The following is a 25,480-nucleotide window of genomic DNA, read 5'->3' as shown; positions in this document are numbered from 1 at the left end:
GAAAGAGGGAAACATCAATGCATGGTTGCTTCTTGCACACCCCCTACTGGAAAACTGGCCCACAGCCCAGGCATTTGCCCTGACTGGGAATTGAACTGGGTATCTTTTGGTTTGCAGGCCTGTACTCAGTCCACTGGGCCATAACAGCTAGGGCTATAACCTTGAACCGTACTTCTATTAAGTGTGTTGATCTTATACCTCTCACTCAAACATCATTTGTGGAGTTCTGAGAAGGCTGACAATAGTTTTAAGGATAGTAACAATGTGACATCTTCTCATTTATTCTGTAAATCCCTTCCCCAAGCCACCACTGACATGCTACCCATTTTATGCCCCTAGCTCCCCTTCTATATTCTCTATTGAGATGTTTCTCTATTCATCTCACCTCAATCTTAAACTAAGACAAGTCCTAGAAAAAAGCAAAAATGAGAGATATAAACAATAAAAAGTTATCTTGAGGAAAAATTGAAGAAGACAAAGTAACAAAGGGATCCTTACCAGTAAGTCTGACAATAGAAAGCAAAACTTATTGTTGGATATATAGTTCATTTTCATCAGGAAACATGTGTTGTGATAGGAAAAGTTTAACCAATTACAACATTTGCTGATGGAGCAATAGCACTAGTGATAAGCCCCTTGCTAGGCTGGAGCAGGCAAGCTGCTTAACCTAACTAGAAAAATAAGAAATAGGCCTCTGCTAACGAAATAAGGGAGAGGGATTGTTCTTGAGTAAATCCATCATACTCTGATTTACAAGGTGGGGACTCTGGACACTAGCATTTCTGGAGGGTGATGGATGGAGGGTGTGACTGTCTGCAGATAACCATCCCACTTGGTTAAAGGTGTTGGCTCTCACTGGAGCTATTCACAAAGGTTGGGAATCTCCTTCTTGCAAAGGCTTTTGCCTGAGTTCTTATCTACTTTATTTCTCTGCAGTCCCACTTTGCTGGCCTCTCCTTTTCCTGAAGCCCCGACTTTGACTTTCAGAACATACCCCTCTTCTAACTGGCCTCATGCCATGCCATTGTTCAGCCGTGAATCATTTCGTCCTGTTGGTTCTTTTCTTCACACCCCTGCACCTGGGGGTTTCTCCCCTCAACGTTTGGCACTTTTTTTCTCTTTTTATCTACTTACTCCTCATACTATGTTAATGAGCTGCAAATCTGAACTCTGAACCCCAACCTTTCATTCAAGCTAGAGGTCACTATTTCCCACTGCTAATAAACATTATAACTTAAGTATTTCACTGTCACAGGGAACCTAACTAATCCCAATATGCACTGATTTTGCCCAATTTCCACCTCCCACCATTTGGCTTCTTTGTCCAACACCTTCACTGATGCTGATGGCTTAACTTTTCTTCTGATCTAAAACAATGGGATCATCTTTGACTCTGCTCTTTCGCCTCTAATATGCAAGCTTTTCTTTTCTTAAATGAAAGATTTCTCCACTATTCTCACTAACAACCATAAAGAACCCCACTTCTCCCTGTATTACTGCAACTATGTCCGAACATCTCCTAACTCCACTCTAATTTTTTTTTAAATTCATGCTTGGGGTAAATGTTATTATCAGAAAAATATTCTAAAATACCACTTTTATCATCTTTTCTCCTTCTAAAGAATATACATAAATGATACATATGCATAATAGGACTCCCTATCACAAATCACATCAAGCCCCAAGTTCTCATCTCTACTATATGACTATTCTCCCCATTCAAGTTCACTTCCCACTTCTCCCTGCTGCTCTCTAATGTTAAAATCTTTTTATTTTTCTAGTGAGCTATTTCCCACCTGTCCCCTTCCCTCTCTGCTAACCCCCAAACTCATCAACTGTTTGGGTTGTCTCCCATCACACTCTTTTTATGAACAGAAATGAGGACTTGGAACTTCAAAGGGTGCCTGTTACAAGCCCCTTAGTCCAACTGCAGAGAAGCAGCAGCCACTAAAACTGGGCAAGTAGATGGGGGCTGAATAAGAAAGATCCCTAAGGGCAAGCGTGTCACATTTATTTCTCTTAGGGATTTAGCTCTCAGGTAAAAACAATGAAACAATCATGAAATCATAATACAGTGCAAGCAAGAAAAACAAAATCCCAAGGTTTCCCTCGTGACCACCATGTATGAGGTTTATAAGAACAACACTTCCTGCCATTGGAACTTTGCCACTGTGTCCCTCAGATGAAAGCAGTTCCTCTGCTTTCATAAGTTACCAAGAGGTTCAAAAGCAAGGCGGCAACAAGCTCTACTGAGCAACTTCTCTGACAAAAGTCGGAAGAGCTTTTCTCAGGCGCCCAAATCAATCTGCGCCAACATGAAATCTTCATTCTTGGGCATTTTTGCAATTAAAAAGCTGTCTTGATTAAAGTTTTAAAAATTGATGCTTCTGAAAAGAAAACCATTTTAAAAACGAGTTAACAGAAGCCAGCAAACCTGTGAAATGAGTCAGTTAAAGCTTAGAAATTCATAAGGAAGAAGCAGAACCACAGATGACCATCAGTTTTCTGCAAAGGCCTCAAAATCACCATAGAGTATTGCTCAAAAAAACTAAAGAGATGTGTACAGATCCTCTAACGAAACTGTAGGCAGTTTGCTTGAAGAAGGAAAGGAAGTTGATCCAGCATACCATGGGCAGTGTCAACTAGGCACATCTGAAATCAACTGTAGCCTATTTCCTGAGGCAAGGGTGTAGCTCCCCAAGTTATCCGAGAGAATGACAACAGCACCCACTTATCAAGGACTCTGGGCTGGGTACAGTGTGAGGTGTTTTATATACATTACCTATTTAATCCTCATAGCAACCCTATGAAAGAGGTATCATTACTTTTATCTACTCATCTACTGATGGACACTTGGATGGACCTGGGGAGCATTATGCTAAGAGAAATATGCCAGTCAGAGAAAAAATAAATACCACAGGATTTCACATACATGTGGAATCTAATAAACAAAATAAACTAACAAAATAGAAACAGATTCATAGATAGAGAAAAGACTGACAGCTGTTAGAGGGGAGGGAGGTTGCGGGACTGGGTGAAAAAGGTGAAGAAATTAAGCAAAAAAAAAAAAAACCTGAAACACCAATCCAAAAGAACCTGTGCACCCCAATGTTCATAGCAGCACAATTTACAATAGCCAAGTACTGGAAGCAACCGAAGTGCCCATCAGCAAACGAGTGGATCCAAAAACTATGGTATATTTACACAATGGAATTCTACGCAGCAGAGAGAAAGAAGGAGCTTATACCCTTTGCAACAGCATGGATGGAACTGGAGAGCATTATGCTAAGTAAAATAAGCCAGGCGGTGAGGGACAAATACCATATGATCTCACCTTTAACTGGAACATAATCAACAGAAGAAAAAAGCAAACAAAATATAACCAGAGATATTGAAGTTAAGAACAATCTAACAATAGCCGGGGGTGCAGGGACAGTGGGAAGAGGGGATTACAGGAACTACTATAAAGGACACATGGACAAAATCAAGGGGGAGGGTGGAGGTGGGGTAGGGAGGTGGGTTCGGCTGGGGTGGGGTGGAGGGATGGGGAGAAAAGGCATACAACTGTAATTGAATAACAATAAAAATTAAAAAAATTAAACAAAAACAAAAACAAAAACCTCATAGACACAGACAACAGTATGGTGATTACCAGAGGGAAAGAGAGAAAGGTGTGTTGGGGTGGGGCGGGAAGGTAAGGGGGGAAGTACAAGGGTATGTATAGGAGGGATAAATGGTGATGGAAAGATACTTGACTTGGGGTAGTAAACACACAATAGGATATACAGATGAGGTACAGAATTATACACCTGAAACCTATATAATTTGTATTAACCAATGCCACCCCAATAAATTCAATAAAAAATAAAAATAAATACAAAAACAGAGGTACATTATCTTTGTTACAGATATGGAAACTGGAGCTCAGAGAAGTTTAGTAACTTGCTTCTGATCACACAGTTATCATCTTGCAGAGCAGGTGTTCACAGTTCAACAGGACTCGGGTCTATGCTCACCCACTACAGCATGGAGGTTCCCAGTGTAAAAGGTGGTGAGAGGAGCAAGACGGCAGGACAGACTTAGCTAATCAACCAGCGTATACAACATATAAACACCATAGCAGGCCCTATGCTGGGGATTCAAAAGTGGGCCAACCCTTGCCCTGGCTGGATGGCTCAGTTGGCTGGAGCATCATCCAGTCAGGGCACATACCTAGCATGCAGATTCAATTCCCAGTCAGGACTCATATGGGAGGCAACCAATTAATGTTTCTCTCTCAAATCAGTATTTCTCCCTCCTTCTCTCTCCCTAAAATCAATAAACATATCCTTGGGTGAGGATTAAAATAAAGTGAACCAACCCCTTCACACCTACCAGGATGGCCATAATCAAAAAGGCAGACAATAACTAGTGTTGGCAAGGATGTGGGCAAGTTAGAATACTCATGCCTTTTACTCTGGTAAAATGGTACAGTCACTGTAGAAAACAGTTTCACAGTTCCTCAAAATATTAAACAGAGAGGGACCATATGACCCAGCCATGTTACTCCTAGGTATATACCCAAGAGAACTGAAAACATCTTGCATATAAATGTCCATGCTGCATTATTTATAGCAGTCAAAAAGTACAAAAATGCCAAATGGCCATCAATTAAGGAGACAATAAATATCATGTGGTATATGCATACAATAAAGTATACTGAACAGTAAAAAGTATTGAAGTACTAATTCATGTTACAACACTGACGAACCTTGAACATATTATACTAAGTGAAAAAAGTGAGTAAAAAAAAATCACATGTTATATGCTTTCATTTACATTAAATATCCACAATAGGTCCTTAGAGATAGGACAGAAGAGTCGTATCTGCCTAGCATGGGAGAATTAGGGAGCTGGGGGTGGGGAGGGAGCAGGGAGTGACTGCTAATGGTTATTGGGATTCTTTGTTCCAAAATTGTTTATAGTGTTGGTTGTACAGTTCTATGAACATACTAAAAACCAATGAATTGTACATTTTAAATGGGTGAATTTTATGAAGCATGAATTTCATCTCATTAAAGCTATTTTTAAAATGTGGACTAGGAGACCCAAGATGGCAGAGGAATTAGTGGAAGCTAAACTAACCTGTTCCCAGAACCAAACTGGAATTACAACTAAATTATAGAAAAATCATCCTGAATAACCAATTGAACAATAGCTGGAGAGAAGCCTTATAACCACAGACAGATAGAAGAAAACACTTCACCACAATGTGACTGGTAGGAAGTATGGAGGAGGCGGGAGAGGGCTGGCTGGGCTCCCACAGTGGCAGCTGAAGTTCCGGAGGAATATTTCAGTAGCCAGGGGGTTTTCACTGAGAAGTGTAGGGTCTAAACCCCAAGCTGGGCTCCCCAGCCTATAGCAACAGGACTGTCAAAGGAACCCAGATTATGACAAGCTGTTCTAGGAAAAAACACATGACAGAACACAAAACAAGTCTCAATAAATTGAAGAATATTGAAATCACATCAAGCATCTTCTCTGACCACAATGCTATGAAACGAGAAATCAATCACAAGAAGAACACTGAAAAACACGCAAAGACCTGGAAGCTGAATAACATGTCATTAAACAATGAATGTGGCAACAACAAGATCAAGGAAGAAATCAAAAGATACCTTGAAATAAATGATAATGAGAACACAACAATCCAAAATCTGTGGGACACAGGGAAAGCAAATCTAAGAGGGAAATTCATAGCATTACAGGCCTATCTCAAAAAACAAGATAAAGCTCAAATAAACAATCTAATTTTATACGTAAAGGAAGTTGAAAAAGAATAACAAACAAAGCCCAAAGTGAGTAGAAGGAAGGAAATAATAGAGATCAGAGCAGAAATAAATGAAATAGAGTCTAAAAATAATACAAAATATCAATGCTTGTTCAAAGCTTCTTCTTTGAAAAGATAAACAAGTATGGCAAACCCTTAACCAGACTCAACAAGAAGGGAGAGAGGACCCAAATAAATAAAACCAGAAATGAAAGAGGACAAACAGCAACTGACATCAAAGAAATAGAAAGGATTGTAAGAAAATATTATGAACAACTATATGCTAACAAACTGGACAACCTGGATGAAATGGATAAATTCCTAGAAACATATAGTCTTCCAAAACTAAATCAGGAAGAATCAGAGAATCTGAATAGACAGATTACACCTAGCGAAATTGAAACAGTAATCAAAAAACTCCCAATAAACAAAAGCCCTTGAGCAGATGGCTTCACAGGTGAATTTTACCAAATATTCCAAGAGAACTAACATCTTCCTTCTCAAACTATTTCAAAATATTCAAGAGAAGGGAAGTCTGTCAAGCTCATTTTATGAAGCCAGTATTATCCTAATTCCAAAATCAGATAAAGACACATACAAAAAAAAGAAGAAGAAAATTATAGGTCAATATCCATGATGAACATAGACACTAAAATCTTCAACAAAATATTAGCAAACTGAATACAACAATGCATCAAAAAGATCATACACCACGATCAAGTGGGATTTATTTTGGGCATGCAAGGTTGACACAACATTTGGAAATCAATAAATGTGATTCACTACATCAACAAAATAAGGGATAAAAAACACAGGATCCTATCAATAGATGCAGAAAAGGCATTCGATAAAATCCAGCACCCATTTATGATGAAAACTCTCAGAAAACTGGGATTAGAGGGAATATGCCTAAACATAATAAAGGCTGTGTATGACAAACCCACTGCTGGTATCATACTCAGTGGGCAAAAATTACAACCATTCCCCTTAAGATCTGGAAAAATACAGGGATGCCCACTTTCACCTCTTTCATTCAACATAGTACTACATGTCCTAGCCACAGCAATCAGACAAGAAGATGAAATAAAAGGCATCCAAATTGGAGAGGAAGAAGTAAAACTGTCTTTATTTGCAGATGACATGATACTGTACATGGAGAACCCCAAAGACTCAACCAAGAAAACACTAGAACTGATAAATGAATTCAGCCAAGTAGCAGGATACAAAATTAATATCCAGAAATCAGTTGCATTTTTATATGCCAATAACAAACTAACAGAAAGGGAAATTAAGAAAACAACCACATTCACAATTGCTTCAAAAAGAGTAAAATACCTAGGATTAAGCCTAATCAAGAATGTAAAAGACCTGTTATTGGAAAATTATAAGATACTGAAAAAACTTAAGAAGATACAAATAAGAAGTACATACTATGTTCATGGATAGGAAGAATTAACATCATTAAAATGTCCATAGTACCCAAAGCAATCTATAGATTTAACACAATTCCTATCAACATTCCAATGATGTATTTCACAGAACTAGAAGAAATATTTCAAAAATTTATATGGTACCACAAAAGGCCCCGCCTAGCATCAGCAATCCTAAGAAAGAACAAAGTTGGAGAAATCACACTATCTAACATCAAACTATATTATAAGGCCATAATAATCAAAATATCATAGAACTGGCATAAAAACAGACACATAGATTAATGGAACAGAATAGAGAGCCCAGAATTAAACCCACACCTTTACAGTCAATTGATATTCGACAGAGGAAGCTACCACATACAATGAGCTAAAAATTATTCAATAAATGGTGTTGGGAAAATTCATCAGATATGTGCAGAAAAGGGAAACTAGACCATTTTCTTATACTACACACAAGAATAAATTCAAAATGTATGTTAGACCTGAAACCATAAAAGTCATAGACGAAAACATAGGCAACAAAATCTTGGACATCACTCATAGCAATATTTTATCTGATATATCTCCCCAGGGAAACAAAAGAGAAAATAAACAAATTGGACTACATCAAACTAAAAACTTTTTGCACAGCAAAGGAAAACATCAACATAATAAAAAGACAGCCCACAGAATGGGAGAGCATATTCACCAATACATCTGATAAGGAATCAATATCCAAAACTTATGAAGAACTTTTAAAATGCAGCACCACAAAAACAAAAAAATCCAATTAAAAAATGGACAAAGAACCTAAATAGACACTTATTCGAAGAGGACATACAGACGGCCAATAAACATATGGGAAGATACTAAACATCACTAATCATCAGAGAAACGCAAATTAATACTACAATGAGATATCATCTCACACCTGTCAGAATGGTGAGTGGAGAAAGAGGAACCCTTTTGCACTGTTGGTGGGAATGCAGACTGGTACAGCTACTGCAGAAAGCAGTACAAAGATACCTCAGTAAATTAATGGATCTGCCTTTCAATCCAGTGATCTCGCTTTGGGGAATATATATGAAGGAACCCAAAACACTAATTTGAAAGAACATAAGCGCCCCTATGTTTATTGCAGTGATATTTACAATTGCTAAGATATGGAAGCTTCCCAAGTGTCCATCAGTAGATGAGAGAATAAAACAATTATGGGACATTTACACAATGGACTACTACTCAGCTCTAAAAAAGAAGAAAATTTTGCCCTTTGTGACAGTATGGATTGACCTAGAGAATATTATGCTAAGTGAAGTAAGCCAGTCAGAGAAAGAAAAATACATATGATTTCACTCGCATGGGGAATCTAATGAACAAACTGAACTAACAAGCAAAATAGAGTCATACATAGAGATTAGGATGACAGCTAAGGGGGTGGGGGAAAGTTAGGGGGTAGAAGGACTGAGCAAAAAGGAAACAGGACTCGTGGACATGGAAAACAGGGTGGTGATTTCAGGGGGAGGGGGATATAAGGGAACTAAATGGTAATGGAAAAGAGGGGAGAAATACAATTAAAAAAACAAAAAAAATGAATAAAATGTGGACTGACTGAACAGAGTGCTCACTCTCTTTAAGTTCATATACAAGTAAACAGTTATAATATATAGCATATATTCTGTAATACCAATAAGCCGAGGGAGCTTTAGCAGCAAAGATGAGAGGGTAGTTACTCCAGCCTAGGAACCAGAGTCATGGACAGAGATCAAGAAAGTAGTCCTGGAGAAAGCTGTACCAGAGCAGACCATTCAAAGGGTAAGTAAGAGCTAGGCTGATGAAAAAGATACAGTACCCTTCAGAATGTAACCTGGGAATATCTTATAAGAGAAAGCTAATACAATCCATTCCAGCTCTCCCTGATTACTGACTTTTAACCTAAGATGGCTTGTGGTTCACATATTGCTAACCACAATGTAGAAAAGTCTCAGAAAGGAGTAAAGGCAAACTCAGAAATAGAAAGTTCAAGTCCCCCAGTGGGATACATCTCTAAATTCGGGGATAAAAGCTAGACGTGTCAGCCACTCACCTTTACAGATTGAGGTTAATATGGAGTTGAAGGTCTTTACATGAAGAGCTAAGGACTGGGAATGAAAGACAGCCAACCTACTGATAACAGTTAGATGCCACCCTTCATGTGAAAAGAAATAATATAAAATGTAATGGATAGACTTTAGTAGGTTGTGACAGTTCTGTTGAAATTGAGGAAGGTGATGTAAAAGTGAATGCCAACTAAGAGACAGAGGTCCCCTGGAAGTCTCCAAAACATAGTTGGTGAAGTACTCACCAGGGTTTTCAGCACTGCATAGAGAGAAGGATGTGAAGGAAGGTTTTCAGAGACAGAATCATCTCTAGAGAGGAGAATGGAATTAATCAAGCTCTTTTTGCTTTAATATTACCAAACAATCTTCACACCTAGACTTGGATCTCCTGAGAATTCTCTACTTGTACATTTGCTCAGTCTTGACTTTGTCTACATAAATAGACAACCAATTTTAAATGAATGACCTGGGATTCTAGTTTAAGAACCAGGTTTTTGGGCATGGCTGGCCTTGCACTAACTCACTAAACCCAAAGAACATATTCCTCCCCACCAAACACACTAAAGGACTTTTGTTCCTAGTATCCAAATTGGTCAATTTGAGGGCTATCCATGGAGAACTCACACAGAGATACCTTCCAACAGAAGTGAGTAAAATCATCTGGAAGACCTCCCTTCACTACAGCGATAATTCTTAACAGTAAGTGAAAAACTGAGAGTGGGAGGCTCACCTGCTTTACTTCCCCTAAAATCCCTATTCCATGAAAAGCATCACGTGGACTATGTTGCAGCTAACAGGAAACTGTAAGAGGACCTTACAACGTGTGTGACAGATAACTTCAGATAAAAGCACATACAGAATTTAAGTGGTGGTCTTTAAATGTATGCTAGCAAGCTAATGTAATTAATGGAAATTGAGTCCATTATTCTACAATAACCAGCCTATATGACTTCTCCTAGCAGTTGTGATTTTTAATTGGATTGAAGAATTTCTAACATGTTTTCCCTCTAAATAACCCACATGAAAATACTTGTCATTCCTTAAATGCTTTTGTTCATTCCCTCCTAAATGGGAACATAAAACTATGGAAATACTAGCAAGATAAGAAAAAAAAAGAACATATTTAGAATCATGGAGCTGGGTAAGAATTTAAGAATTATTTAAATCTACCCCCTAAATTCAGATAACTAAGTAAGTAGATGAGCCATCTATCTTTGCTTAGCCTTTTCACTGAAAAGCAGAGACTAAAAGTGTTGAAAGCCTGCAGGTTGGCTAAAACAGAGATGGAGCGGTGGAGCTGCATGTAGCTGAGAGGTTTTTATCCCAGGTCAGGGGAGTGAAGAGACTCCGCAGGCAGATCTGAGGCACGTCCTGAAATACAGCCCAGGATAATATTCATCACAAGGCCAGAACCTGTCTAAACTCCGCCGTCTTACTCTATAACCTGAGGTCTGGGCAATCTCAATCCTTCTGAGTCTCTACTTCCCATACACAAAACGAGGGATAATATAGTATGTCCCTCAGAAATGTTTTGTGAGGATTAATTGCATGGATAACCTTAATAGATGGGGATCGATGAGCTAAGATGAACTCTTGGAAGCCAAGGAATGAATGTCATTCATCAGTACCCCAGCACAACCCACAAAGTCAATTCTAGACAAATGGGCCAAATTACACCAATATAGGATTTTGAAACAAGGCCAGCACTGGTCACCGCAACAGGTAGCTTTTGAAAAAATATACACTAACAGTTCAGCTTCTCTTCAAGTTGTGATACTTGAAATATTTAAAATATTAACCATACTATGTGCTGAAATTTAGCACATGATACATCTGCATTTTAAATTACTGGGGAAAATACAGATTAGTCAATAACCAGTATTAGGACAAATGGGTAGCAGATTGGTAAAAAAATAAAATAAATTGGTATCTATGTCTCAACCAAAATAAATTTCAGATGCATCAAAAATTTAAGTGTAAAAAAATAAAACTATAAAAATGAAACTGAGTGAAGGATACACATTATGTCTCTGCACTAACTTTGCAACTTCCCATGACTCTATGTTAATTTCAAAAAGTTAAAAAATACTTGATGAGACCAGATGATCATTATATAATCCTAAAGTAAGAAAGGCCTTTCCAACCATGACAAAATCACAGAAATCATAGATTTAAAGAGTAATTAAATATACCCACCTACAATGAAATGTTTGTGCATGTCAAAAGCCTCAGTATACAAAATCAAAAGACAAATCAAACAAAGAAAATTACATGCATCTCATATCCTGAAGGGCAAATTTCTTTACCATATAGACTGCCAACAAATTAACAAGAAAAAAGCCAACAACCCAACAGAGAAATGGATAAAAAGTACGAACAGGTTATAAAAAATTAACAGAAATACCTCTAAAGTATATACAAAGAAGATACCCAACTTTATTCAGCAATGTGACAATGCAAGTGTAAGTTAGAATGAAATAACATTTTTACTTATCAGACTGGCAAAGTCCATAAAGTTCGGTAACACACCTCGTTGGCCGAAATGCAGGAAATGTGCACTCCTGTGCATTGCTGGTAGGAATGTGAATTGGTACGACTCCTGTGGGAGTAATTTGGCCATATCTGCTGCAGTGCAGATGTCCTAGGTATCTACTTAACACTCGTATGAAAGGTGCATGTGCAAGATTTTTTACGTTTAAAAGCAAAAGAAAGGGAAACTCTCCAAACGTCCTCCAATGTGAGGCTTATGAACAGTAATACTCATACCAGCAAATACTGTGTAGCTTTAAAAAATACTAGAGTAGGTTTAGTTATACTGCTATTGAATAAGCACTAAAATAGATAAGTAATGCCAGGTACAAGACAAACACTTCCTTGCATATGCACAGAATGTCTCTGGAAAGACTGATAAGTTGGTAATATTTGTTACTTATTTAAATACAGTTAAAAATTAAAACAACAATTAAAATAGGTATTGTTTCCTCAATTTTATGGCCTCACATAGAAGGCAATGAACCAAGCAGGAACAATCATGATTACACACATTTACTGAGTCCTTGGTACAGGCTTTGAAGTAAAGCATACAGTAAACAGATACTCGCTAAGCAGGAAGAAAACAGCATCAACACAAGCCAAACTTATCAGTAGATGGCATGGATTTAAGAAAATTTGATACAGACCTCAATATACAGAAAAGAAGCTGGCAGTAATCAGGTGTTATTTATCTCTGTAGCTCACTCTTTCCCTCTTTCCCCAACCTAGCACTGACTTTTAAAACAAAGCAGGTACTCAAATATTTACAAACGAATGAGTAACTAATTGAATGGATAAATGGATGGGATGAATAAATGGATGGATGGTTAGAAGAAGGAGCATAAATTGAAGGGATTGACCTACCTTTGCTTCCATTTCCTTCTGACACCGTGCAAGCCTTAGTTTTCCTGTGTTTCCCCGTACAAACGGAAGGTGCAGGAATATGTGTTTAAAAAACATGATCATAATTCCTACATGACTTGGTGGGTAATTTCTATCATGGGTGGCAAAAATCATGCCCCACCCCTGCAAAAAAAGTGCCCATACCTTAATCCCTGCAATCTGTGACTATGTTACCTGGCAAAAGGGACTCTGCAGGCATAATTAAGGTTACAGATCTTAAAATAGGGAGATTATCCTAGATTATCAAGATAGGCCCAAGGTAATCACTTGAGCCCTTACAAGCAGAGAGCTGCTTCTGGTGGGAAGAAGAGATGCAGCAAGCAAGGAAGGCAGAGAGATTTGAAGCATGAGGATTCGATGCACTGTTGCTGGCTCAGAGATGGGTTCAAGGACTGGAGAGAAGCCCCTTAGTACCTAAGGGCGGCCCCTAGCTGACACCCAGCAAGGCCACAGGTATTTCAGTCCTGGAAACACAAGGAACTGAATTCTGCCAGCAACCTGAATGAACTTGGCAACTGATTCTTTCCAGAGACTTCCAAAAAGAATCCAGATGGCCAGCACCATGTGAAACACAGAACAGAGCCATCACCCTTGACAACCTGGGTTTCTGACCTACAGAACTGTGAGACAATAAGTGTGTATTTTTTTAATCCGCTAAGTGTGTGATGATTTGTTATGCAGTAATAGGAAGCTAATACACTATCTTTCTGTTCAGTCCTAGAACCATTTGTTGAGCCTTCCCCCCATGTTAGGCCCTGTGCCAAGTATTTAGGAGGGACAAGTGGGTACACATTCTCAAGGAGCTCATGAGCATAGAACATTCTATGACAGAGGGTATCACAACACACTACAGGATCACAAAGAAGAAGTGCTAACTGGTATGACACAGTTACTTTACTTATCAGTTCTGTATTCCCTCCCCCTTCTACCAATGAATTGGAACACTAACCTTATCACAAATCGGAAATGACATGCCATCCTAAACATTGCTGGCCCCTCGAGATCTGTGATTTATATCGCCCTAATACTATTTCTCCTAAAAAGTCCCTTTCCCTTTCCCTCAACCCTACTTCTTCCCCCAACCTCTACCTCCTACTTCTAGACCCAAATCATCTCCTACTTAAATTACTGTAATGGCCGCTCAGCTAACTTTCCTGACTCAATGGTCATCATTTTCCACAGGCTACCAGAGACATCTTTCCAAGGATTAAACTGATCATGTCATATTTTGGGTCAAAATCCTTTGAAGACTGCCTATGGTAAAAGTCTAACTCCTGGGCTTCCCTTAGCAACCTTTCTGAACTCTACTAGTATAAAACTGTCTCTACTGAGCTTCTAATCCAAGGATCCGGCACATAGTTGGATCTTGGAAAGTATTTGCTAAATGACGAAAATCAACTCCACCTGATGCTAGAGCCTCATCTCTCACCTTATAGCTGTCCCCTTTCTCGACCTTCACCTCAGCCAACCCCAGCTGTTCCATCTCCCCTCTCTCTCTACGGTCCAATTTCTCCTCATAGCGAAAAGGTTTTGTTCACCTGGCTGGTAAACTGATATCATTTTTTAAGATTTTGTCTTCCTCTAGCAGGGTTTCTTCTCCCCTTACAGCTCAACAACTCAGGGAAAGTGTCTAGTTACTTCTGGGCTCTTAATGTAAACTGTCTCCTCTCCTACCATGGCTTCTACAGCCAACCCTCTAGTGTGGTGTTATTCAAAGATGGCCTGTGGACTGAAGCTGATGGTTTACTACCAGTGTGGCACAAGGCTAGTCAAGAAATCACCTGTGAGTATTTAGAAATGTTTATGGCACGATGCCATTGCCATGACATCCAAGTATGTGATACTTGTTCAACAAGGTATAGACCTGTTTGGGTGTTGCTGAATTTGTGAGGTGAGTCACATGTGGCGCAAACTGCATTCTATCCACGTGCAACAGGACAGCTTACTGTGCATAACAGAGCAGAACAAACTAACAAAACCCAACTGGTCACCTCCACCGACGCTCTGAGGAGCACTGCCCTAATGCACTCAGCCATGTCCTCATCGTCCACCTTTTGGGATGTTGTTGGTTGCCTGAGAGATAAATGTCCAATCAGTGCCAGTGAATAAATTCATGAAGACTCCCTGAAAGAGGTGAGATCTGGATGTCCTAGTGACTGGTAGGAACTGAGCACTTTGGGGTAACAGGATGGGCGAATGCAGAAAGGAGTGCAAATGAGGAACCATGAGAAAAGATACTGAAAGATATTGCACAGGCAATGGGAAGCTTTCCAAAGGTGAACTATTATACAGAAGTATAATTATGTAAAAGAGTTCAACCAGACAGTTCTGCCAGAGTCCTACCACTCTTACCACCCCCACCAGGCTTACTCAAAAGCACCCCCTCTGTGCAAAGTCTACAAGCCTCAGCTCAGGCAGAGGGAGCCCTAAAAGGTTTAAACCAGTGTTGTGACCTAGCTGTGTGGAGCACAAATGTGAGGCAGGAGGTCAGCCTGCAGGAAGGGAGAACAACTAGGCTGTAACTGCAATCATCCCAGTGAGAAAAGGTCAGAACATGGGCAGAGGTAGTTTGGGATGTGCAGTGGCGGCGGATGCAGAGTCAAGAAATCGTTATGAGGCAATATGGGAAGGGCTTGGTGACTCACTAGACAGGGTAAAGGCACAGAGTAGCATAACTAAAGTTTCTGGTTTTGTTTGGGTAACTATGTGCAGGTGATGTCACCAGATGAAGTAAGGAAAAGAAAGTGGGACAGGTTTTAGGAGCAGGGAATTCACAAATTTCAGTGTGACAAGCCTGTGAGATATTTAGGTGAAGATGCTGAACAGGCCCTTGGGAAGGTCAAAGCATCTGGAGATACAAACTTTGGAAGCTTTCACATCTAGATGGGATTGAAACCACAGTGATGGTGGATGAAAAAAGTTGTTTCCTAAAGACAAACCCTTGAATAATACTACAATTTAAGGGGTGGGCTGAGATAGGGAATCTGACAAAGCAGATGAAAAAGAGAGTCAAAAGACACAAGGATAACTGAGCACATGCAGAAACAGAAAGAAAACTGGGAGAATTCTGAAGGAGGAGAGGGCGATAAACAGCCAAATGCAGAGAAAACCACTGTGACAGGGCTGAATGGTCTCCACCAACTCAGGTGAAACTGGAAGCCCCTGTGACCTGAGGAAAGTTAAGCAGTGCAATCAAGCAGGAGCCAGCACATAAGGGCGAGTGAGAAACGGAAGACATTGAACCCGTCAGTCTCAAGAGGTCTGCTTGTGAAGGCTAGAAAAGAGGAAGGAGGCACAAAATCAAGCTAGAGCATTTTTGGTAAAACCTTAAGCATTTTTGTAGTGAGAGGGTGAAGCAATAGAGAGAAACAGGAGAAACAGCCAATGAAAGTTTAGAGGAGAAATGGAGGGGAGGGAAACAGAAGCCCGCCAGGGGATGCTCTTCTTCCACTGGAGCAAGGCGACACCTCATCCTCCAAGAGAGGAAAAGAGAAAGAAGGGCAGGACATGGGTGAGTTAACAAGGATGAAGGAAGCCAGGGCCCATGTGTGGATTACACCCAACCCATCCCAAATCCTGACAACTCTGTCTCCTAAATGTTTTCTCGAATCCAACCACTCTTCATTCTAGTGGTAGTCCAAGTCACTGTCCTCTCTCCTCTGAATCACTACAATAGCCTCTCAGCTGGTCTCCCTGATTTCACCTTTGTCCCGCTTTGATTCACATTAAAGAAAAGGCAAAACAAAACAAAAGATACCCAAGTCATGTCACTTCTCTACATAAAATGTGCCAATGTCTTCCCACTGCATTGACACTAATAGTCAAACTTCCTATAATGGACTGCAAGGCTCTACAAGATCTGGGCCTTACCTCTGACCTTACCTCCTCCTCACTTCCATTGTTTACCTGCAGCTACATTGGGCTCCTTGCCCATACTTGCACACAGCAAAAATACTCTTGCCTCAAAGCATTTGAAACCACTGTTCCCACAACCTGGAATTCTGTTCTTGTGGATATCTGCCATTGGCAACTGTTTCACTTCCTTCAGATCTCTGCTAAAATGTTACCTTCACCTCTTCCACCAACATGAACTTCCCAATGTTTGTTGCTTTATTTTTCTCTACAGCACTTTTCATCATTATATATGAGGCCTGCCTGGTAAAAGTCCAGCCATCGTTAACAAGAGAACGGTTTGTGTCACATCGATGTAACTTGGCAGCCAAGGAGAGTGGACTGGAATGTGCATGCGTGAACAATGACACCTTCACTGTTCTGGTCAGTGGGGGTGGTAGATGCCATTGAGTGAGAATGTGTACTGTGGCCATTGCATTAAAAATGACTGAGTGAGTAGAGCAACGAATTTGCATCAAATTTGCATTAAGCTGGCATATCCCTCCACAGAAACTACTCAGATGATTCAGAAGGCCACAGATATAGGCAACTGGTCATTAGCAGCTTCATCGCACAATGTGCCCACTCATGCATCGCGTCTCATGCAGAGTTTTTTTGAGAAACATCAAATCGCTCAGGTGACTCAACCCCACTACAGCCCAGATTTGGTGCCCTGTGGCTTCTGGCTTTTCCCAAAACTATAATCACCTTTGAAAGGGAAGAGGTTTCAGACCATTGATGAGATTCAGGAAAATAAGATGGGGCAGCTAATGGTGACTGGGAGAACTGTGTGAGGTCCCCAGGTGCCTACTTTGAAGGGGACTGAGGCGTTATTATCCTATGTACATTTTTCCATGTATCTTTTTCAATAATTGTCTCTATTTTTCCTATTACATGGCTGATATATTTCATCAATATTCTATACTTATTTTTTTTATTGTCCGAACACCCACTCCCCAGTAACACTAGAAATATAAACTCCTCGGGATAGGAATCTTTTCTGTTTTGCACATTGTTGCCTCTCTAACACCTGGGGCAGACCTGGGACATGGCAGACACTCAGGTATTTGTTGTATAGATGAATGGATAAGCCTTCTCGAAAGGAGTGTATGGGCCTAACGTGGGAGGTTTTGTTTGGAAGGTGTTGGGATTGAGGTAGTAAGAGTTTTAATGCCACGGAACAAGGGTTTCAAAGGATAAAGGACAAAGCTGAACCTGTGGTTAACAGTAGACACAACACAAAGGCTATATAATACCTAGTAAGGGATTTCTGTTTTAGGCAGTAACTAAGAACGATAAGAATGAGAGGAACAGTAAGAATCAACTGGCTTCAAAACCTTGGCAAAACAAGCCAGAAACGGCAGTAACAGGTTCGGAGCAGGTAGGACCCGGAATTGGGCACAGAGCCCCTTCAGGGGAGAGAAATGGTATCCTGAGGTGGATGGGAAAGTCATGTGGGTTGGTGAACCCTAGAGAGAATAAAACCCATAATGTTCTCTCCTGTTACAAATTTGAACATAAGGAAAGTGTTATAATATACCTATAAAAAATTGTGTAAGTTAATAAAAGGGGGAAAAAACCAAATCATTCTCAAAGAGACGTGTGGATGTGAAAAATAACCAATAGTAAGACTGAGTTAATTCATCCTGCTTCTTTCCATATATTGGTACAATTAATTTATTCAGCCTCATGCAGGAAAACAGTGCTTCATAGAAGTATTTTAGATAAATGAAATGTCTACCTGTAAGTACAACCACTTTAATTTTAAATTTAGTTTTCTGATAGAAAAACGTAAAACATTTTTTGAAATATCTGAATCACCTTATACGCAGACCTTCTCTGGATCATTTGGGGATAGTATTAAGAGCAGTAGCATCACACCAGCGTCCTCTGGCACCACCATCTATGTCTAGGGCTATGGACCTTTTGCCTTCCAATAAAAAATTCTAAAAATAAAATAAAATTCCAAACCAGAAAATAAATTTTAAAAACTAGTAACAAGGAAAAGATTCCAAATTGCTAGGCATTTCAAATACCTGCATTTTCTGAAAAGTAGAATTCAAGTCTTCTCCTACCAGCCTGTTAGCCACTACACTGTTACCAGAGTTCCTGTTTCTATGAGATGACCCTCATTCTGATTTGCTGTCCCTAACCTGCCGTGGGACAGGAGATCAGGTAACTAATGAGGCTGGATGTTTAAAATGACACTACGTGGGCTGTGGTTAAAAACCAAAGGGTCTCCCTACGGGTTGAGCACAAATATACTCAGTGGACTTTGGGACACTGTTTTCTCTGCTCAGGGACAATGCCTGCTTTCTTACTGCTTTTCAGCAGGATTTTGGGTCTTAAAACTTCACAATAAATGGCCTGTAAGTTAGCACACTCTTCTTATGTCTAAGGTATCTCAATCCTGTTTAACAAATTAGAAACGAAGACAGACTTAGAACAACAGAGGATTTGTATTTATTCCATATCTACATATCCCACTGAGACCAAAATTTATCATTTGGTTATTTTAACCACAGAAAACGTTTTCCCAAGGAAAGTGCAATTACACTTCTATGCTAGTAGTCAAATTGATTTAATGCATAATGTATTTAAATACATTTATAATAAAGGATAGCATTGCTAAATACCACTGCTTAATTTTTAAGTTACATAATTTTGAAAGAAAAATTCGAGGAACAACAATGTAGAATGACTAACATTTTCCCCAAGTATTTTTCTGAATAGAACAGTACAGTTTAGTTCAATATGGTCTCAGTGTAGGCCCCTCTTCTTTGACCCTTTCAAACAACAGCTCAACATCAACAAACAGAAATTGCAGATAACGCAAGATTAGAACAATAATCGCCCTGTACAAGTGGTCATGGAAAATTTTTACACACGCTCACCTTTAGCCCAGTAAATAAAGTCTTTCTAGTTCTTTTTACCTGAACTATTTAAATAATCTCCATAGATGTTCCTCCTCATGAGGGAAGAGGAACAAGGGGAAAAGTCTAGTTATTCTGGCTTTATCTACCATTATGACTTTTAATCATCTGATCTTTGACTATCTCAACAATTTCTCAATTGCTCCATCCTGAAGGAATTGCCCAGAAGAGGCCACCTGGGTTGAAAGTCTCAAATTCTGCAAATGATCATGTTAATTTGTTCGCTTACCTTGCAATGATTAACCAGCAATAGAAATAAAGCGATTTTCAGAATCTCAGCCAAAACATTTCCCTGACCTAGTTTCCCCAAGACCCACTTTGGCACACCATCCACCCATGTTTCCAGGCTCCAAAACTTAACCTCCTGCCTCTCCCTTATCTAGACCTTCCTCTTTTTTACCTTCCCCTTACTTTCTGTGCCCTTCTCATTTCTGTCCATCCATACAGGTCAGATATAATCTCTCCTCTTTCACCCCCTACTTTCCTTTCAACTTGGCAGTGTGACAAGCCAGCACCTGAATCAGCCAGCATGAAGCAACTCTGACCAGGTCCTTTCTCTTTTCAGAAATTTGTAATGGAGCCAAACTGAATTCCTGGTCACAGACTTCATTAACTGGACTCCTGGCACTTTTTACCATTCCTTCTTACTCTGATTCCCGATAAACTAGTCTCTCAGCAAAGGAAACGTCTCTTGCTTTTCCCTAAAGTCTCTTTATTATGCCCTCACAATAACTGTAGTATGAATAAATTATTCAGACTTTCAGGATTTTGCTTTTTTCTTCCTTTAAAAGTTATCATATATCTTTAGAGCATAAAAATTGTTTCTACTAATGAAGGAAAACCTAAGTATAAACGGATCTGCTCTGCTTCATTAATTTAAAAGAGCATACGCCTAACAATATCTCCTCTTTATTCCTCTTTAGTTAAAGTATTTACCATATTAGGAAAATGTATTAAATGTATCACAGTATGGGACCTATGGGAACATGTCTAACTGCTGACTTTTATGTACCCAAGTTCACACTTTCCCCCTATATTAGCCCCCCAAATGCATGAGTTTAAAAACTCATTCATTATAGGGGAACACTGCATTTTAAATTAAACACCGGGGATAAAGACATTGCAAAGTTATTAAAATATGAACTGTCAGATTGCTAACTAACATTAACATTTATCTATAGGAGATAAGCACTAAATGAATATTACTGTTTTTCTTGTGAAAAATATTCATTTTCCTCGTGATAAACAGTCACAAGGAATATTCATTTCATCATCCTTCTGTATTTCCTTGTGGCCGTTTATACAATTTGTTAAGTAGCCTGCACATCACCTTATTAGCAAGAATCTCTACACTACTATCCTGTAGTCAGCATCTGATTTACATTTATTTTTTAAATAATTTTCCTATTGATATTTAATGGCAGTAATGGATGACTTTTAGTTTTTTAGGTGTAAAAATGATGTTGTGGTAATTTTTGTTAAGCTCTAATCTTTTGGAGACATAATGAAATATTTACAGGTAAAATAAGATTAGACATGAGCCTGAGTAATGTGTATATTCAGTTCATTATATTATTCGACTTCTAAAAATGTTTGGGAGTTTCTATAATATGAGTTTTTAGAAAGAAATAAAATCTCCATGTTGAAAATATAAGGTTGTTTGGAGTTTGTTTTTTAAAGTACACTAGATGTTTTTTGTTTCTTCACCTAAATAGTTACCACTTTTTTCTAAGAAAAACACTGACAACCTTAAACAAAAAAAAACCCAGTCTACAATAGACTACAATTTACCAAAGCAATTTACCAAAATGTTACAATGGTAATTTCTGGTTGGTGGTGAGGACAGTAGGGGGTTCTGTGGAAAGTAATCTCACGGGTGATACGATCATTAAATCCTAACTAGGCAGGCAGGCAGTCATGCCCCAGGCATACAACTTCTGCAGTGAAAGGTTTTAAGCCAGCCCCATCCACTGATCTCTGGCAGCTAGGTTAACAGCTAATACAGCTTTGAAATAACCAGAAGTTATACCCACCTTGCTCTCTCCAATCTTCCTGATGGCCCCTCTTTAATTTCAAATGCATAAAAGAAGCCACAAAACTATTATTCTCTGATGCATATGAGATCAGTGTGGCTCAAGAAAATCTTATAAAAACTTCTATTCAGATTTGGACATTTGTCATGTTAACAGTGGGATCACCAGTAATGTCTGCTTTCTTATGGGCTACAAGTTTTTGTTTTTCGTGTTGTAAGTTTTCCATATTTCTAAAATCAGATATACTGTTACCACAGTTAGAAAGTAATGAGATTGTTCTGATTATACAGAAGTATGATTTCCCACGTCAAGCACAGAACATGTGTCTATGTCAGAAATCTCTATACCTTTTTCTATATTTACCTTGAAAAATACTAATGACAGATATGCACATGAAAGTCCAGTAATCCACAAAACTACCTGTAGCATGCCAGCATGATGGAAAGGGTGAGTTTTGATTGTCATTGGGGAACACATGCCAGAGAACAGAATTCTGAAATGATAAAAAGCTTGGTAAGATTTTGGTCTCATTTTGGCAAGACTGCCTTATTGACTAACCACTGAGTGCTCATAATGCACCCTCTAAGAGCAGCGAATGGTCTAGAGGAGTCAGGCATTTCTGGGAATGTGATATACGATATCTTACACAACTTTCATTTTACGCTTGGCTTGGGCAGGGTTCGTGCCTAGATACTGGTATGTAGCTCTAGTTTTATTTTTTCTTGCTTTTCTTTTAGATTGGGAGGGACCCTTGAATAAGAGGAAACTGTTCTTGTGTTTTTGACTCTTTTGCCCCCAACATCATACTCTCCTCCTCCTCCTCCCCCATGTCTTTTATTTTGGGCAAAACTATGTGAGACTTAACTGAGAGGCTCTCAAAGAGCTGTTCACAATCACAACTCAGGGCTCCTGAGACTCAGAATCAGAACGTGCAAGGTCCTTGGAGAAGGGTCCACATCTGCATTCATTTATTCCTTAAATATTTGGCCACCTACTATGTAACAAGCACCCTTCTCGCCACTGGGAATACACACAGAAAGATGCCTGTTCTCATGGAGTTGACTTCCTAGTGGGAAGACACACAGGTAAACAGAGCCACAAACATGAATAAGACAAATAGTGGCAAAAGATACGAAGAAATGAGACCAGAGAGCTATGTGACAGGGTCACGAAGGAAAGAGGACTGCAACAGAAGAATAGCCAGAAAGATCTAGAACACAAGAAGATATGAGGGACCAGTGATCCTAGAGGAGATAACAGCAAGGGCAAAGGCCCGGAGGCAGGAACAAACTCAGCACGTCAGAGAAGCAGGGAGCAGGGTGCAAAAAGGAGAGTGATGCGAGATGACTTGGAAAAGTGGGTACGCAGGGTCTTGAGGCCTAAATTAAAGAGCCAGGGTTTCATTCTTGGTGCAGCAGGAAGCCATCAGAGGCTTTTCTTAAATTTTAGTATGACTATTTTTTTAATTATGTTACAATACACATAACAGAAAAAATTACCATTTTAACCATTTTGAAGTGTACAGTTCAGTGGTATTAAGTACATCCACAGTGTTGTACAATCCCAGCCACCACCCAACTCCAGGGCTCCACATCTTGCAAACTGAATCTTTCATCAGAGGCTTTTAAGCAAAGCAATGGCATAATCTAACATGGTTTTAAAACTTAATTTGGTGGCTCAACAGAGAATTGATTGTAGGGAGACAGTAGGACTAGGAGTTTATTGATACATTTTGTGGACATAGCTAATATGATTGCTCCTAATTTGGATGTGGGCATGCTATAAAGAAAGAAATGAGTAGAGATGACTTCTAGATTCTTACATCTCCAGTGTCTATAGCCCAATGTTTATTTCATAGATGAGTTTATAATGATCCAACATTTAAAAAGTAGAAACTTTTCTTCCTGGAGAATAAGGACAACAAACATGAAAACTACCAAGGATGCAGGAGGTATCTTTTTTTCTAGGTCCCACTTTCTAGGCTGATTATGTCCTTATAGGCTGGATAAAATCTATATAGTTAGTTCATGTCAACATTATAAGCCTAATTCCAACATTAACATTAAAAGCTAACCCTTTTCATATATATAGTAAGTTAAATTTTATTAAGCATCTTTATACAATTATTTCATGTCTTTCCTAAATAGATTTTTTAAATTACATTTTATTGATTATGCTATTATAGTTGTCCCAATTTTCCCCCTTTGCCCCCACCACCCAGCAGGTCTTTACCATGTCTTTAACAAAACAAACAAATCAACTCATAGACATAGACAACAGAAGGGTGATTACCAGAGGGGAAGGGCTGTGAGGGGAGAATGAAGAGGGTCAAGGGTGATGGAGGAAGACTACTAGACTTTGAGTGGTGAACACAAAATGCAATATACAGATGATGTATTACTAGAATGGTACATTTGAAATGTATGTATTAACTAATGTCACTCAATACATTTAATCTAAATAATATTATGAAAGGAATGAAAAAATTTAAAAAGTTAATGCATGTAATTTTGCAAATTGTAAACTACTATTAGGTGTTGGTTGTTATTAATAACATAAAACCTACCTCTAAAAAATTGTGTACATACTCATATCCTAGCAAAGGTTTCGCTCCTTCACCCCATAGGTGGGGTGACTCTGAGGCATGCTGCAGTGGGAGTGAAGCCCAGGTCTGCCCAGCAGTAGCAGCAGCATCTTCATTGGCACACCCTGCACTAGCTGCCTCCCCGCCCTTTCTCGGCTGGTACTCTCTAGGATCACCTCTCAAATAAAAGGGTTAATAAAATCCACCTACATCAGAAATTCAGGTCAGAGTACTGCATTATAAAGTAGTAAAAGCATGGGCATATCAGCACGGAAATTCCGACTAAATTGGGTCTGATTCCCAGTTCTGTTACTCACTAGCCAAAACCTTTGGGCAAGTTACTTAACTTCTATATGCATAGCTTCTTTGTTTATAAAGTGGAAACAATATCTGTGAAGAATAAATGAGGTAAGGCATATGTAGAAATTAGCAAAGTGCCTAGAATATACCAAGTATCTAATAATGCCATTATAAAATGTACTTTTATTTTATTCATTTTATCAGCTCAGTCTTTTCTCACTAACTTGTAAAGCTTTAGAAAATAACTACAAACGTCTGTAATAAGTTTGAATCTAGAATAAGTTTTACCTTGACCAATTCAAACTAAGAAATTTATCAAGTTTAATACACTCTAGTTAATGCTATACAATGTATTTTTGCTTTCAATTTTTATGGAAGTCATTTCAGGGAGGTAGGAGCTAACCAGCTCTAGGTTCTACATAATGGTTCACATCATTAAAATAAACGTAAATGTTACAGGGATGCTGAAAGCCTAATTTAAAGCAAGAAGTATGAGTTCATTAGCATGGTATGCTTAGCAGAAAATAAAGAAATCTCTGTGTACTCCATTTTTTACATTCCGAATGGCAAATTTCACTTTGTCTTTATTAACACGTGTCCTTAGAACAACTGCAGAGGCAAAGGTTCTGACTACTTACTATGCTATGGCATAAACTACTACTGTCAGACGAACAGCAGCAGTATTTTGACTGGTTCTGGTTCGTTAATCAAGAATACTGTTTACAGTAAAGAGTCAAAAGATTCTGTGCATACCATAAACACTGACTTAACCTTAAGACATATAAATATGCATTAAGTACCCAATTTTCCAAAGCATTTTCAAGTAATCCTCGAAGAGAACTACCTCCCCAATATTTTCCTTACATAAACCATAATCAGAATTTATCTTGTACAAATTCCAATTTTTATTTTCTAAGTGGTTTAAAAACTAAAAAAACAAAGACAAGAAAACAAACTTGTAAAGCAAGCTTGGGATATTACCTTCTG

General features: G+C 38.9%; 1 protein-coding gene across 3 annotated transcripts in view; it reads right to left on the bottom strand.

Moving 5' to 3' along the window:
* Nucleotides 1-25,480, bottom strand: part of ELOVL7 (ELOVL fatty acid elongase 7) — a 79,735-nt gene that overhangs the window by 43,835 nt on the left and 10,420 nt on the right. The window contains exon 1 of one of the 3 annotated variants that reach the window (XM_045186256.2): nt 12,714-12,927. The exons of the other annotated variants lie outside the window; for them this stretch is intronic. The gene's annotated coding sequence lies outside the window, so the exon portion shown is untranslated. Of the gene's footprint in view, nt 1-12,713; nt 12,928-25,480 lie in introns of those variants that run through there. 3 annotated transcript variants of the gene reach the window in all.

This window comes from Desmodus rotundus, chromosome 1 (assembly GCF_022682495.2).
Source record: "Desmodus rotundus isolate HL8 chromosome 1, HLdesRot8A.1, whole genome shotgun sequence".
Lineage (NCBI taxonomy): Eukaryota > Metazoa > Chordata > Mammalia > Chiroptera > Phyllostomidae > Desmodus > Desmodus rotundus.
The sequence above is the reverse complement of the archived record's forward strand: the minus strand, read 5'-3'. Positions and strand labels throughout refer to the sequence as shown.